This window comes from Python bivittatus, unplaced genomic scaffold, assembly GCF_059951505.1.
Source record: "Python bivittatus isolate LINGU-HERP-01145 unplaced genomic scaffold, Pbiv_v1 ctg000020_np1212, whole genome shotgun sequence".
Classification (NCBI taxonomy): Eukaryota; Metazoa; Chordata; class Lepidosauria; order Squamata; family Pythonidae; genus Python; species Python bivittatus.
The window spans coordinates 6,850,818-6,868,178 of record NW_028277030.1 but is presented as its reverse complement, the minus strand read 5'-3'; positions in this window follow the sequence as shown (position 1 = coordinate 6,868,178).

Genomic DNA, 17,361 nt, shown 5'->3' with positions numbered 1-17,361 from the left:
GCCTTGTGAAGGGGGAGCAAAAACTGGATGTGAGAGAAGCAGAATCATTGGAATTTTGAATAAGGGACATTCTGGGTAGCAACATTTTACAGGTAGCCCTCGCTTAACAACCACAGCTGGGACTGGCAACTCTGTCACTAAGCAATATGGTTGCTAAGTGAAACATCCCGTGACTATGACAGACTTATGGCATCACTTCCCATTCAGTTGTTAAGCGAGTCACCATGGGTCGTTAAGCAAGATATCACATGACAGTGACTTGCTGGCTTCTCCATTGACTCTGCTTGTCGGAAGCCAGCTGCAAAGCACCCAGATGTTGATCATGTGACTTTGGGGATGCTGGGACAGTTGTAAATGTGAAGACTGAACTGTGAACATGTCAGGAAATCCTTGTAAAGTTATTTTTTCAGTGCCATTGTAACTTTGAACAGTCGCTAAACAGGGCAGTTGTTAAGCAAGGTCTATCTGTATTGCAGGTTCTACTCATCCTTTTACTAAATGATCAGTACTTTGGAACAGTGGTTTGTTATTTGAGGGCTAAGGATCACTAGCGCCTTGCAGGAATACTGCACTGGTGCTTGTTGCAGGCACCACATTTTTCTTATATATCTCAGATCTCACAAGATAGCCAAATCTTTTAAGTTTTTTACATTCTGAAAAAACATAATGTAAAATACTTGATTTTGGGTTGCTGTAAATGCTATTGGAGGTTCATGTACTGAATGCCATGGCGCTTAAAGGTGCAAACTGGTTTATGGGTTGATTCTCAAAAGCTTTTAGGGACAAAGTTACAATCTGCAAGCAGGAAAAGGTTGGGAACTGCTGCTTTGGGCCTTCCTTCCTTTCCATAATGATAAGGCTGCAGTCATAAGCAAGGTTTGCTTGAAATAAATCCCATTTAGCTTAGCAGGGCCTTACTGCTAAATTAGCACTGCAAATAGGTGTTCAGGTGTAGTAAACATAAGTATACAAATCACTTTCAATACAATATATATATTTTGCATAGGAATGGAGAAGAACAGAATGTTGTTATCTTAATATCTTATCCAAGGTTTCAGGCAGGCAGGAAGGCAAGAAACTGAAAAGATTGTTTGCTTTTGCTGTGAGCTTCACTCCACTTGGAGAGGGTCTAGCAAGATGACCAGAATGATCTGGGATTCTTTTGAGCTTGTGGAGGTTGAGTTGGATAGGCCTTCTGTGGCATGAGCCGCTGTCACCTGCAAGCTTCAGCTGTACTGCGTGTGCCTGCATGGCTTCCTAATGTAGCTTCCTACATAATCAACATCTTTGGACTCCTGACTTGAGTTTTATTCCCCACCCTAAAGAATTTGTCAATCCTTTCTCCATCCCCACTAAATGACAGGAAGAATACATACAGCGTCTCCCTTTCCTCTTTAATAAGCAGTACTTTCTTACACCGATTTAGATACGTCTGTATTTCTTTTAACATCGTGTTCCATTAAGATTTTTTCCAGATACAGATTTTCCATTTCCTTTATTGTGACCCTGAGTAGCAGCAACATCCCTATCAGCACAGCTACTGGAGGTATGAATGATTTCTGAAAACAGTTATTTTTCTGTCATGTTTATCTCAGTGTAAAATACATTGCCTAAAGCTAATTTGATACTTTTAACAGCTGATCTTTGCGATTCATGTACTATACCAAGAAAGGACAATGGAAAACCCTACCTTTACCACCACTGCTGTCCTGCCTATATCCTCCACTTTCCCCTTTTCTACTATAAGTGATGAAAAATGGACAGAGTGCAGTCCTAGATTCGCTCCCTTTCAATGAGTGCTATAAAGTACAGTAGTACACCAATTAAAGGTACTTTCGAGGTTGTGAAATAATGATTGGGGAGAAAATGAATTTACTTATTTTCAAGCTGTGCCATACAAGTGTTTTCCTCTCTGCCAGTGTTTGTAGTTATTCAGCTCTCCTTCTCAAAATGTAATGTAAGTGATTATTAACACTGAACATGTCAGGAAATCCTCCTTTACTGTTTATAAACGGTATGCTCCCTACAATCATAAAGAAATCAAATATTCCTATTTTTAGACATATACATTAGGACATCAGAAAATTGCCAAGAAAACTACCTAGATATGTTCATGATATCACTAGCAGACAAAGAAGACTTAAAGTTGACGACAGCCTTTTTCTTTTAATGGCCAATGCCCATCTAGCCTGCTAAAATTGCTATTCCTCTAATTAAAGCTTGAGCGCTGAGCAACAGATATTTTCCTATGAATACAGCAACTGTGTACGGGCACCAGGCTTCCTTTGTTCTTATTGCACAGAAACAACTGGCACATTCAGGCCTTTTTTTTCCCTGAACAGGAAAACTAGATATTTTAGAAAGCCTTTAATTTTCAAGAAAACACAGACTAGAGAATGGTGCAATTACTGGCAGATTATTGCACTTATGCCAATAATGTTTTATTGGCATAAGTACAATATGGTTGAAAGCTGAGTAGAGCATTATAATTCCTTGAAATGGGTGAAAAATTAAATCTTCATTTCAGGTTCAGGGTGGCTGTTAAGACTATTTGAAAGACTGAAAAATCTATGCTGACAGTGGATCTGAGGGAAATTGTTACTGTACTATATATATCAGCTGTAGATTTGACTGCCAGAAAGGAAACGGATCATTCTGAGATTTCTGAAGCATTCTCATTTTCTCCAAAAGTGAATTGTTCTGAATTTCCATCTATGAAAATAAACAGTCGTGGTTTTGCATGTAAGATTAAATAATGTTTGTACAATCACAGTATTTTCTGTCTCTAAGAGGCAGCTTCAGGGATTCTATGCTGGTTCTTAACAGAAAATGATGTTGAATGAGAATTATTCAACACATGGGTGATATGCGATGGGTAACATTTTTACCCAAAAGAGATAAATGTACTGTCAAGTCACACATATGTCTATTTACCCTTTCAGCCCAGCATCAGCAGAACAGAGGAAACGCTTTATGCTGATCACCCTCCCAACTAATTCATTCCAAGTTTGCCCCATTTACTGCTAATAACAACAGCAAACAGGCAGGCTCAATTTGAAGATGGGCCATCTTGTTTCTTCTTTGCAAAGGAGCGGTTGCCTTCCAACTGGAAACTGAGGAGCAGAGAAAAGAAGGCGGAGCTTCCTTGGTGCTCTCTTGTGTTATTAGGCGTAGCGTATCCGGGGTGCAAAAATGAAGCTGATCACTAGTTGATAACAGAGAAACAAACAAACAAAAAATGTAGCTCGTTGCTGCCATGTAGTAATCATTTGGATCTTAAAGCCTAGATAGGTATGCCTACCTGAGCCCTGGAGGTACACATTCTAGGAATCTAAATATTGTAAAAAACTAGTTAGCAGCTACTTATGAAAGGCAGTTCACACAGCACGCTATAGCCACAAATACCCCACCACATTTTAGGCTAGTGGGTTTTATGAACATGGTTAGTTTATGGTTCAGCATGCTATGCAATCTCAGGCAACTGACAGCCAACGTAAATCAGTAGTTAAGATGCTGGCCTTTGACACTTAGCCATTGAACTTAGTGAGTGATTTGGAGCCAGTTGCTTTCTTTCAGCTCAATTTACTTCACAGGGTGGTGGTTGTGGGGATGAAATGAAATGAAATGAAATGAAATGAAATGAAATGAGGGGAGCTCTCTTAGGGGATATAAATTCAGTAACAAAATAAGAGTGGGATAAACATGGTTCAGTTCATCACTGATAAGAGTTTTGTAGTAACAATTCCATAGTTCACCTTAACTTTTAATCGGACTTTTCAACATAATCAAGGGACATTTGTCATTGAACTCTAAACTTACTATTTTATCATCTAACTCTAAACTTACTAACTGAATGCTGCTTAAAACCTGAAACCCTGCTGATTTCAGCTGAATTGTCTACTTAGGTCTGTTAAGAATGGCAGTCTTTCAATCTGTGGTAAATAGCTGACTTGAACAGAACTTCTTTCGGGGGACCATCAGAATTATAGCTGAATCGCCTTTCTTCAGAAGTCTAGAAATAGTCAGCTAAATTCAGTGGAGCTAACTCTCCATAAAGCTGCAACTATTGATGTACCTGTACTTAAAGCTCATTTCACCTAAACAAAGATTCAGAGGTTGTTTTTACAATTATGGGAAAGATCTCCAGACAATTATGGGGAAAGGCATTAAGCAGCTGTCTGTTACTAAGATGGAGAAATGGCTTCACATGTATTTTTTGGGACTTTCTTGTGGGCTGTTGGTGTCTATCACTTGCAAATTTCAGAAAATCAAGCTTAAGCAGAGGGTTTCTACCTGTTTGTTTAATAAACAGTCAGTTTAGTGTAGCAGTTAAGGCACCAGGCTAGAAACTGGGAAACCATGAGTTCTAGTCCTGCTTTAGGCAAGAAGCCATCTGGGTGGCCTTGGGCCAGTCATTCTCTCTCAGCCCTAGGAAGCAGGCAGTGGCAAATCACTTCCGAAATCTTGTCAAGAAAACTGCAGGGACTTGTCCAGACAGTCACTAGGAGTCAACGCTGACTTGAAGGCACATACACAAATACTCACTTAGTGAATAACTTCATAAAAGCTTCAAATAAATCTTGGTCCAGTTTTAAATCATTTTAGTAAGTTTGTCAAACAAAACAGTAGATAGAAGCTTCTTTTTCTGAATTAACTTAAGTACTGCTCAGAATTGGTGACTGAGGGTTCTAATCCAAGCAGCAGCATCTGTCATGATGAACCACCTATTTTCACTCAAGCATCTTCTCATATCCCAAATGTGTCCTGTTTTGCATCACCTGCTCCTTTGTGTTTTCAAATAATGATCTTCCAGGATTCTTCAAAAATGAGCAAGCTATGTTGGGCTTGTATTTCTTTGCTATAAGTTCCTTCCAACTGGGCCTCTACTTCTACTAGAAAGTTCTCCTGGGAAAACACAAAGTACGTTCTATCAAGAATTTCTTTATTCCTAAGAATTTCTTGACATGGACAAGCCTCAATCCAGAAAGTTAGGTGCATTTAAATCCCTTTGGAATCAATTTATTCCAATGAATGACTGATACATAAAACAAAAGCTGTTAGAGCAGTTACTAGCACAAATCAGGATTGAGTATTGTAAGATTTGACAAGAAGAATGTACAATATGTCACCTTTTCCTCATCTACTGCTTTAAATTCAGACTTACCTCCCAACTGCTCCTCACTCATAAAACTAATTAAACAGATCTACAGGTCTTCCATTCTAAATTTCCATTTCTTGAATTCTCCCCTTTTTTTTGTTACATGCTTATGTGTATAAGGCTGATGGGTTTGCAGCTAACATGTGTCCAGGAGATGGCAGCCTCATTTTAGCATTTCAAAATTAAGCCATAAGCAGAATCCATTAGTTCTAAAAAGGTCCCAGTGACCAAAGTGATAAGTCAAATCATATTTTAGCTCTTTCTGAGTGGAATTCAAGACTATCTGAAAGAACAATAAAGCTGTGTTGCTAAATAGAGAGCTGAATTGCCAAAAGGTGTGTGAAAAGTCAAAGTTACAGACATTCTCCACTTCTCTATAGCGGGCTATTTCATCTCAAACAGATTTCTTGTCACACATTTTTAAATTTCAGTTTCTAGATCAGCAATCTTCCTCTGCAAGGTCCTTGCCTATAAAATGAATTTGTCATATTCACTCCAAATCTTTCCTTCCTTTTTTCTGTCTGATGTTTAGAGATGTCAGCTCACGGTCTGTCCAATTCTGCATTCATAGAAACCATATCTATCAAATTGATGCCTAGTTTAATATCTCTGCAGCTGGAAAAGATTCACAGCATCCAAGCAAGGCTCAAGGTAAATGCCATGGTCCCTGGTACTCTGACCTTTTCCACAGCTGTTAAAATCTATGATAGACTTTTCTCTTGAGGGAGGCTTGTCTTCTGCCCTGGAATAAATCTGTACTCATTTTAATCCATGATATTATCTTTGCTGTTCTCCCTCATTGATCTGAAAGGGGTATCTAGACTAGAAGTGAATAGGACAAAAGGAGCTCATTTTCCCAAGGTTCCTCTCTCAGAGAAAGGCAGCTACAGTAGAATCAATTGTTTAGATTTTTATCAGCCCAACATAAGGTTGTGGAGAGTTTGATGGGTCATTTGTTTTAGTGAAGTTTCAAGTGGAGTTCCTTGAACAAAAAGAATGCACTGAAGCTGCCCTCTGCAGCTATGCAGGAAAGCAGAGCAAATCCACTACCTGATTTAAGCCAACCAAAGTAGCTTCTGCAGATGTGCAATTCATGCCCAGAGATCACATTCTTTAAGATACGGTTGTGGGTTGAGGAAGATTAGCTGCTCCTTAGCCCCTTGTGAGGTGGAGTATTTTATTTCCATTGCAGAAAGCTTTGCTGTATATCCCTCCAGTCTTCTTTCAGAATTGTAAATACAGGTGAAACTCGAAAAATTAGAATATCGTGCAAATGTTCATTTATGTCAGTAAGGCAACTCAAAAGGTGAAACCAATATATGAGATAGACGCATTACATGCAAAGTGAGATATGTCAAGCCTTACTTTGGTATAATTGTGATGAGTATGGCGTACAGCTTATGAAAACCCCAAATTCACAATCTCAGAAAATTAGAATAGTGTGAAAAGGTTCAATATTCTAGGCTCAAAGTGTCCCCTCTAATCAGCTAATGAATCCATAACAAAGGGTTCCTGAGCCTTTAAATGGTCTCTCAGGCTGGTTCAGTAGGAATCACAAGCATGGGAAAGACTGCTGACCTGACAGTTGTGCAGAAAACCATCACTGACACCCTCCATAAGGAGGGAAAGCCCCAAAAGGTAATTGCAAAAGAAGTTGGATGTTCCCAAAGTGCTGTATCAAAGCACATCAATAGAAGGTTATGTGGAAGGGAAAAGTGTGGTAGAAAAAGGTGCACAAGCAGCAGGGATGACCGCAGCCTGGAGAGGATTGTCAGGAAAAGCCATTCAAAAGTGTTGGGGACTTTCACTAGGAGTGGACTGAGGCTGGAGTTAGTGCATCAAGAGCCACCACACACACACGGATCCTGGACATGGGCTTCAAATGTCGTATTCCTCTTGTCAAGCCGCTCCTGAACAACAAACAACGTCAGAAGTGTCTTACCTGGGCTACAGAAAAAAAGAACTGGTCTGTTGCCCAGTGGTCCAAAGTCCTCTTTTCTGATGAGAGCAACTTTTGCATCTCATTAGGGAATCAAGGACCCAGAGTCTGGAGGAAGAATGGAGAGGCACACAATGCACGATGCTTGAAGTCCAGTGTGAAGTTTCCACAGTCTGTGTTGATTTGGGGAGCCATGTCATCTGCTGGTGTTGCTCCACTGTGCTTCATTAAGTCCAGGGTCAGCGCAGCCGTCTACCAGGAGGTTTTGGAGCACTTCATGCTTCCTTCCGCAGACGAGCTTTATGGGGATGCTGACTTCATTTTCCAGCAGGACTTGGCACCTGCCCACACTGCCAAAAGTACCAAAACCTGATTCAATGACCATGGGATTACTGTGCTTGATTGGCCAGCAAACTCGCCTGACCTGAACCCCATAGAGAATCTATGGGGCATTGCCAAGAGAAAGATGAGGGACATGAGACCGAACAATGCAGTGGAGCTGAAGGCCGCTATTGAAGCATCCTGGTCTTCCATAACACCTCAGCAGTGCCACAGGCTGATAGCATCCATGCCACGCTGCATTGCGGCAGTCATTGCTGCAAAAGGGGCCCAAACCAAGTACTGAGTACATATGCATGCTTATACTTTGCAGAGGTCCGATATTGTTCTATTTCCAATCCTTGTGTTATTGATGTCATGTAATATTCTAATTTTCTGAGATTGTGAATTGGCAACCTTTTGAGTTGCCGTACTGACATAAATGAACATTTGCACGATATTCTAATTTTTCGAGTTTCACCTGTATTTTCCACCTCTGATTTAAAGTATCTTCTTCAAAGGTATTTTTGAGGTACGAGCAATATAAGTTTTTGGTTTAAAGCTCTATTTCAAAAGGTTGCATATTCCTGGTCTTCAACATGTGTTAGCTGTGGGAGGAATACAAGATCTAGTAGCAAGACATAAAACAAGCCTTTTCATTCAGATCATGCTCTGTATTGAAAATAGTTCTGTGAAGGAATATTGGACCTACCCATACACAGAACCAATGCTTACAAGAGAACCTAATCAATCTTGTTCATATTTGCAGGTGGATGCAGACATCTTTGCACAATCTGTTGTGCAAAACAGGCAGGCTTCAGAGGGGAGAAGGAATATAGTGAAAGTTGTGTGTGGGTACAGGGGTAGGTTGACGGAAAGAGGGCCACATGGGTAAACCATGGCTGCTTCCTTTCCTGATGCAGAAGAGAGTTTAATGAGCAGTGGACCTTTGTTGATTGCAATCTGTTAGGTCATAAAGGAGCAACCTGGAAGTCAAACTATCTAACTTCTGGATGTAGTGTATCAGTTACCCAAAGGCCAAGGGATTGGGATTGCCTTGGTGCCAGATCACAATTGTCCTAGGATTCTTCTGAGCAGACACATATGTTCTTTTCAGTGAAAAAAAAAGCAAATTATCAATGAATCATTTTAATTATTTAAAAAAGATAATTCATGATTAACATGAAATTAAGTCTGTCTGTCTGTCTGTCTGTCTGTCTGTCTGTCTATCTATCTATCTATCTATCTATCTATCTATCTATCTATCTATCTATCTATCTATCTATGGTAAAACTGCCTGTGAAACTGATACTTCAAGACCTAAATACTTCTATATTCTTTTCATGATGGATACTGAACTGAAGAAGAACCTTGACTACTGCCTAGCCAGTCAACACAAGGAATGCCAATCTGCTGTGGTAGGAGAAGCATGGATGGAACAGTTTTCCCACTTTGGCCCTCTGGCCCCAGAGTTATCACAATTAAATTATGTTTGTCACTGGACGCCAGATGAATGACACGCTGCTAACACCATTTATTTTAAGTAGCAATAACTTTTCAGGATTTGAAGAAGGAATTTTTCTTTGTTTATATTGTACCAGCAACCAAAGACACTAAGAAAATAGTTAAACTGGGATCCTGATTATATGTAACATATGTGCTACCCTGGGGCATCTGTGAGTGGGAGGTAGTACCAAAAAAAAAAAAATCTCCTTAAAAAGTGTGTCACATGTGTGGAGGCCACCTTGACTTTTTGTGCTAGGCCTAAACACATTTATTTCAATAACAGAATCAGGCTGCAAGTGATATAGTACAGTATTGATGGGACTTTCAACTACTGACAAGAATTCATTCAGGTATTAGATTTATATCTGCTTTCATTCAGGAACTCAAAGCAGCATACACAGCAACTGTTTTTCCCCACAGCAATCACCCTGAGAGGTACCTTGGTTCTGAGAGGGAGTGACTGGTCCAGAGCTACTCAGTGAGCTTCCATGGCTCCAGATGGAGTAGAACCTAGATCACCCCATTTTTGGCCCAACACACCACACAGATTCTCAACTGAGAGAGAATTGTGGGTTGAAATGCATTCTTCCTTCCTCCACAAATAGCTACAATATGAGGAAGTTGACTTTTCCTTCCATATTCTTCTCTAGTGGCAGTAGCTTCCAAGTAAGCCTATTCTCTTTTTCTCTCTCAGTGTCCTTTCCCAAAGTAGCTTCTTTTCTTCCATTCTATTCTATCATTCTGTAGTTGCCTGACATTTAGGGCTGTGGCTAGTTAAATTGTAACCTGGCCTCAGCATGTTTCACAGGAAGATCTTCCTTCCTTCCCTAAATCTGTACCTACCCAACTTAGAAGGTCCAATTTCCTGCCTCCTGCAATTTAGTAAGGCACGTTCTTCACTCTTTCTTGTCTTGGACCCAACTTCCTTGCATATTACTGGGTTGCATATATTTGCTTGAATTCCTTCAAAGCGTTTTATTAAAAAAATTGTTCTTTAGTGGGAATTGGGAAGAAGTACTCTATGTAGAAAAATGCCCCAGTGCAGCTTTTTCTCCAACAAATGTTTTATCTATCTCTTTTAAAACAAGTTACAAGTAGGGCTGTCAACTTTTAAATTAGCCTCTTATCCTTTTATTAGTAGCTTTGTCTACAATCCTTAAACAGCGATGATAAAAAGCTGAAAGCAATAAAAGGTTTAACTGCTAATTTTTGCATATAAAATCTATGAAAATTAGTGAGATAAGACAAGTAAGACAAGCCAGTTGGCAATGCACACAGAACTCTGTACTGTATGTTCTGACATCTCTGTAAAAATGGTCACTGTGTCTACTCACAAATATTGCACTTCTTTCATACACAAAAGACAAAGAACCCTGAAAGATATATCATTAGCAGAGATGTCATTCCAGGATCCAACTAGGCTGAACAGGTTGATTCTAAGCTTATTAAAAAAAAAAAAAAAAGCCTTCTATTAAGGATTCCATAGCACACATAATTAGAGCTGAATTCTGAAATATGTGCAAATGTAAATGCTAATAATCACAAACGCACATATACATTTTGGAGAGATGACCTGAACATCCTGAACATGGAAACATACAACCAGTCATTACAAACCTATTTCAATATTTTGTAATCATGTTGGCAAGCCAAATTCCAAATATACAGTAGTTTGTACATGGATTTGTAGATGTATGTGTATTGTCTAGTTATGCACCTTGCACATCTTGATATAATAATTCTATAGATATCGTGTTGTGTGCATCTGAATAGACATGTATCATTCCCTCATTCTTCATACCATCAATGCATTTGAAGCTAACGAACATCTGCAGCCTCAGCAAAGCCTGTGGACTTCCAATGTGGTGTAGTAAGTTATTGGAATTCAACTTTGTATGCACTGGTTTTCTGCACCCACAAACCTATTGACTCCTGGGCACAATAGATGTAGAGAAAGTTAGCGGTGGGACTCTATACTTAATATTTTCTTTCCTTGCCTTAAAGACTTACCTTGTCTCTAGGTAACTTGCTTCTTATTGGTTAAACCAATGTTCTTAGAGCTTTCATCACTTCCTTCTTTTCACAATTCAGTCCACTTTCTCATCTGACTTGGATCTGAGAAGTTCCGGTACTGACCTGATTTGCTTTCTCTCTATGATGGAGGATAGCACGCTATAGGCTCTTAGCTGCAGATAGACTTAAGTAACTTAGGCTTTCCTAACCCATATTATTTCCCCCATAAAGCTTATCTTTATTTTTTCATATGAGCATCAGCCTCAAGAACATTTTCTTAGAAAGAATTTATTCCTAACTTTAGTGATTCTCTCTCTCAGTGCTTTCTTTCTGCTATATAAAACTATCTGCTCTTCAACATAATTAAGGTGCTGGACTAGGGTGGGGTTTATTTATTTATTTATTATTTATTAGTCTAAGAGAGATCCAAAAATTGGTTGGGAAAACATTGTCCACCTGCACATTCCTCTGTTATCTGGAAAATGAACCTACCTGGTTGTTAATAAAGGCAGAATGGTCATTCCTAAAAGAAAAAAGTCTTCCACCTTAGCAACCCGAGGGGTAAATTGGGTTCTAAAATGAAAATAATCCAGATGTTGAGATTTCTGTAACCTTAACAGAGCATGCTAAAGAAAACTGGAAAATCTTGTTTCGGTTGAAGTCAGCTGCCAAGAGCTTGACATTCATGCTCAAGACCACCCTGGGTAACTTTAGGTCAGACATTTTTTCTTAGCCCAATGTCTTTCACAGGGATGTTGTTGTAAGGATAAAATAAGAGGGGCTCCCATGTAAGCCACCTTGAGCTCCTGAAGAAACAGCAGGGGTCTTAATAACAACAACAGCAACAACAACTTTCCCTTACCTTAAGTCTTGTAGGTTGCAAAAAGGAGTGAAAAGAAACAGACTCACTTGTGAGAGAAGGATGGACATCTGTGGAGAATCTGTAAAAGGAACCATATGTGGCTAGTGGATGAGAGAGTGATGAAAGGAACCAATACAATGAGTTCTTACTAAGTTGAGTTCATCAACACAACAAAGCTTCCCATTCCATTCTTTTTCTTTCTTTTCCTAGTAGGTTCCACACATTTAATTGCTAGGGATTTGGCTGAGCTAAGAAAGATTCCTAAGTCACAGATAGAAACATTCTCTGTACAGCATTAAAAGCTGACTCTACGATCATCACAAGATTGCCAGTGCAAACTGCCAGAAATCTCTGTGCAGATATGGATGCTTCGACTCTGTACTGTTTCTCACTGTTCATTGAACTGCAAAGGGAATGTTTACGGTGTTCTTTGGAGCCATTCTAGAACTGTCTTCCCAGGCTATATGTGGTTAATGCAACCAGTCTCCATCAGTGTTCCATAATATAAGCGGTGGGCGTTCAGGACTTATCAGGAGGGTATATCCTTTTTGGGCAGGTCAATTTCCCTCTCCCTCTTGGCTGTGTGGAAAAGCTAAAGTGGGCTGACCCTACTCTGAGAGGCAACCTCACAACAGTGAGTAAATCAGAGAGACTCTCACAACTTTGTGCACATTTGTAATACCTATTCTCTCAAGGATTGCTGATGCTATGGAGATATTTATTTACTTAGAAAATGTATATGGGCGTCCAACTGAAACATGTAACTCTGGGTGGCTAACCAACCAATATACAAGAAAAGAAAACAACACAACCTCCAACCCAAAAACAGTATAAAAAGAACTCTATAACTAAAGTTAAAATAATCCTAATATGAAGAAAAACCAAGCCACTGTATAACAACTTCCCCAAACAGATAACTTTTATTTTTCTACTAGGTTGTATTCATTTGGATAAATTATTACTTTCTTTTCAAATTTCTTTAGAAAGAAAAGAGTTGGTGAAATGGATAGGCTTTGACCAAAGAATTAGAGTACAATCCAAACTGCTCTCATTTTTAAAGCCCTTTATGGGTTGGCATCTGGGCACTTATGGGGCTACCTCCTTCAGGTAAATCTGACTCATCCAGTGGATTCATCACTAACTGGGATTTGAAAATCCTTGTCATTGATTGAGATGGGAGGAGGAAAGCACAGTGTGTTTCTGTATATATTCCATGCTTATGAAGGAGTGTCATCCATGTCTATGAAGATATGGTTAGTACCCCCTCCCCTCCGGTATTTAGAAAGGTGGCCAAAACACAGCTGTTCTGAAGAACTTTTAATGAATAATTTTTATCGATAAAATTATTGTTTTTTTTTAAAATATGAGATCATTGCTTCTGAGATATTTCTATGTTAATGATGTTGTGACTAAGGACTTTTAAAATGTTTTATGTGTACTTTTTAATTATACATATATATTTTAATTGCTGGATGTCCATATGGAGTCAGCAGTGTACGAAGACTGCAATAAATAAATTCCCCAAAATGGACTTGGGTGTTCTCCCACCTTTTAAAGTTATGAATTGGCAAGGGCATCTGTGTTTCTGAGTCTATGCAGTCTTTCACTGTATGATCAACTTTTAGAAGACAGAGAAGGGTGTAATTTTGCTTTTTTCCTTTGTTCTTTACTTTCCATCACTTTTGTATTCTTTCTTTCTTTCTAACTCTCTTGTTCTCTACTTCTCTCTTTGATTATTAGTTCTTGTTTGCTTTTATCTTTATGCTTTATTAAGTTATAAAAAGTTCTTATAAAAAAAAAATAAGAGAGAAGGGAGTGGTACTCTTGAACTTTTCCAAACTGGGAAGCACCAGCAAACAGAGGGGTTTCAGAATGATGGAAATATGTAACAGAAAGCATAAATGGTAACAGCTGTTCCTTTTACCACTTCTAGTATTACAATAAGCTCAAAAATGACCAAGAGAAATTTGAAAGAAGTTCTCAAGCATACTGAGAGTAAGGCAGAAAACAGAAGCTTCTTTTACAGGGGAGGAAAACTTTTGAAAAATTGCCAGGCCCAGTTCAGCACACACCCTTTGTTCTCTGCTTTATTGAACACATTTCTGACGCACAAGTGTTTGTCAGTTGAGCATAACAGATTCCATGCACTGTAGCTTGCTAAGAGATGGCTCATCTGACAAGGTTTCTTGCGTCATTAGTAAATAATAGTTGCAGTGCTGCATACAGACCAGCAGCTGCTATTAGGAGCAGGAGAGGGAAAGGGAACCAGGCCCATCTATTCTCAAGGTACATTTGCCCCATGTACTCTTAACTCTGAAGAGGAGACAGTGACAGCTAGGGGTGCAAAGCTCAACCTGTGGGACTCTAACATGCACCTAAGGACACTAACAAAATTGAAACAACCTATTTCCTGAAGAGGTAAAGCAGAGACAGTGATTTACCAGGCAGAGATATCAGAAAACAAGAAGTAATGCTGAAGTTGAATGTTGACTTTTAGATTCCAATGTTCCACCTTGTAAAAGCTGATCCTTAAATTCTGAAGAGCCTTTTAACACTCCATCCCATTTTTCCAATGTGGAGCTCACTACCGAAGCTGCTGCAGCTACTCAGTTGAAGGCTACCCCCCCCAAATTCAGGGAATGACACATCTGGCAGCTTTGGTGGGAACCCTAGCTTTGGTTTCACAGCCCTAGACCATTTCCCCTTTTTCTCTGCAAGCATAATAATTGTAATAAGGTAGAACTAAGATATCATCAGAGCGAATATCTGAACACTGTAAGGAAGAATAAATGACCCCTTCCCTTCCCTTCCCTTCCCTTCCCTTCCCTTCCCTTCCCTTCCCTTCCCTTCCCTTCCCTTCCCTTCCCTTCCCTCTACCCCTAGTCAGCTGATTCCATGCCTTCTGCATGTTGTCAAGTAGGAAGTGAAGTCTGTGGAACATAAAGAGGTCTCTGCTTGATCAGGACATAGACCCACCTAGTGGAGCACTGCATATCACACAGTACCATCTGGACACATTTGGGAGGCTAATAAACCTGGAATAGAGAGCAATATCCCCCCCCCCGCCACAGTTCCTTCCCACAAACCATTACTGAAGATACGCTGCCATCAATATTAGTAGTCATTGATAGCCTGATCTTCCATGAATCTTCCAGTCCCTTTTAAAACCATCCAGATTGGCAGACATCACAACTGTTGGCTGCAGATTCTACCAATTAATTATGTACTGTATGAAAAAGTATTTTCTTCTCTTGGCCTGAATCTCCCTGGATTTAGTTTAAGTGGAATACATTGGGTTCTAACATTATGATAGAGGTGTAACATGTACCATTCTAGGAGCACACATAATTGCCTGCACCATTGTAGTTTGTACCAGCTGAAGCTTCCAGATACTCTTCAAAGGCAGTCCCATGTAGAGTATATTACAATAGTCTATCTGGGAGGTGACCAGGGCACAAGTAACTGTGAACAGAGCCTCATGATCTAGGAATGGGTGCAACTGGCACACAACACAAAGCTGTGCAAAGGCCCTCCTATCGATGACTACCACCTGCTCTTCAAGCAGGATTTGTGAGTCCAGAAGGACCCCCAGATTGTGCACTGGGTCTGTTTGGGGCAGTCCCATCCCATCCACTACCAAAGATGATAAAGTCCCAAATCCAGAAGGCCCTAAAACCCAAAGCCACTCAGTCTTGCCAGGGTTCAGCTGAAGCCTGTTGTTCCCCATCCAGACACCCACAGCCTCCAGGCACTGAGATAGGATATCAACAGCATCACTTAGTTCACTGGGGTGGAGATATATAATTATCATCAGTATACTGATGATACCTCACCCCATGGTGACAGAGGAACTCCCCCAGTGGCTTCATGTAGATGTTAAATAGGAGCGAAGAAAGTACCGAACCCTGGTACTTTCCCAATCAACCTCTCCCAATCAACACCAACTGGTATCTGCCCCATAGGAAAGAAGAGAACCAGCACAATACAGTGCCACCCACTCCCAGTCCACAGAGCCAATCCAGAAGGATACCGTGGTTGATGGTGTTGAAGGCTGCCAAGAGGTCAAGTAGATCCAGGATGGATGCACTACCTCCATCCCACTCCCACCAGAGGTCATCCAAAAGCACGACCAATGCCATTTCTGTCCCATACCCATCATTCTCCCTGAGGTGAGATTAGTCCCAACCCTACTGGTGTTTAGGAAATCCCTGAAAACTTGTTTTTTTCAGCAAGCTTGGGGATCCCAAAGAAATGGGGAGCCCACAAGATAGTATGTATGTAAGATGCTGGTCCAGTCTCCCACGGTGTTGTTTTATTTGTATTTGTGTTTAACTGTTTTTAACTGTTGCTTTAATTGTTTTAACTGGTTGTTTATTGTATGTCACCCAGGGTTATATTGGTGAAATGGGCTGCTATATAACTTTGATAATAAACAAACCAACCAACCAACCAATTTCTCTAATCTTTCCTCACAGGAGAACTCCTCCATCCCTTAGGAATTTTGGTTGCCACTTTTTGTATCTTGTAAGCTCTGTAATATCCTTTTTAATGTAAGAATTATACTCAGTACTTCAAGAATGTCCTCACTGTAGATTTGTATAACAACAATTTTATATTGGCAGTTCTATTTTCAATGAGGTAAGAGTACAATCATAAATGTGATCATTCCAGTGCTGGCTAAGCAGGGTCAGACTTGGTTAGTGCTTAGATGGGAGGCGCTCAAAAACTTCCAGAACTTCAGGCTAGACTGGGAAGTTAAAAACATATAGGTGGCAATCCCAAACCATTTCCATATGTTGCTAAGAAAATGATATAGACATATGCTTATAGTTATTAGGTGTTGAGTCTGACAACAAGGTGATTTTTTTTTTCATGTTTTACTGAATGATATTGAATTTGTGATGTTTAAGTTCTCCCTGTTGCAATGTGAATTTGTAATATAGCCATTCTTGTTTTAAGGATGAAAGTGCTAAGAAAATTATGCAGAAGAAAAAATATACTGTACTGAGGAAGGCCTTTGGTTAAAATGTCTGGTTTAAGAGTGTCATGGATGATGTTAGACAGCTTTATAAAGGTTGTGTTTTTATAATATTTTGATATATTGTTATGCCAAATTACAAACACAAACACATTTAGCTACATATACACAGTACATTGCCCAATCAATTGGGCATTTTGCCCTTCCATAGAATTAAATTTAGTGTAGGCACTTATAGAAACCATTGTGGCATAGTTGGATTCCAAAGAATTTAGCTCATCTTATTTTCAGGCTCATGGTATTTTCTTTTAATCAACCACACACTGTAGCATTCTTTTGTGTGCAGATGTGCATGTTGGTACATATGCCTGTGATTTTTCCTATGATCCTTTAAACGTATAGATTTCATCCCTTCCCCAACTCCTGCTTCTTTTTCCCCTAGGCAAAAGGTCATCCATGCAAGTGCTGTATATGAAATGAAATGTCAGATAAGAATTTATTCTTTCACTGATACTGAAGGATGGCATGATTTTAATGAGAATACAAAGTTTTCTGACAAAGGGCCCAAATACTGAGTGGAATGCCTA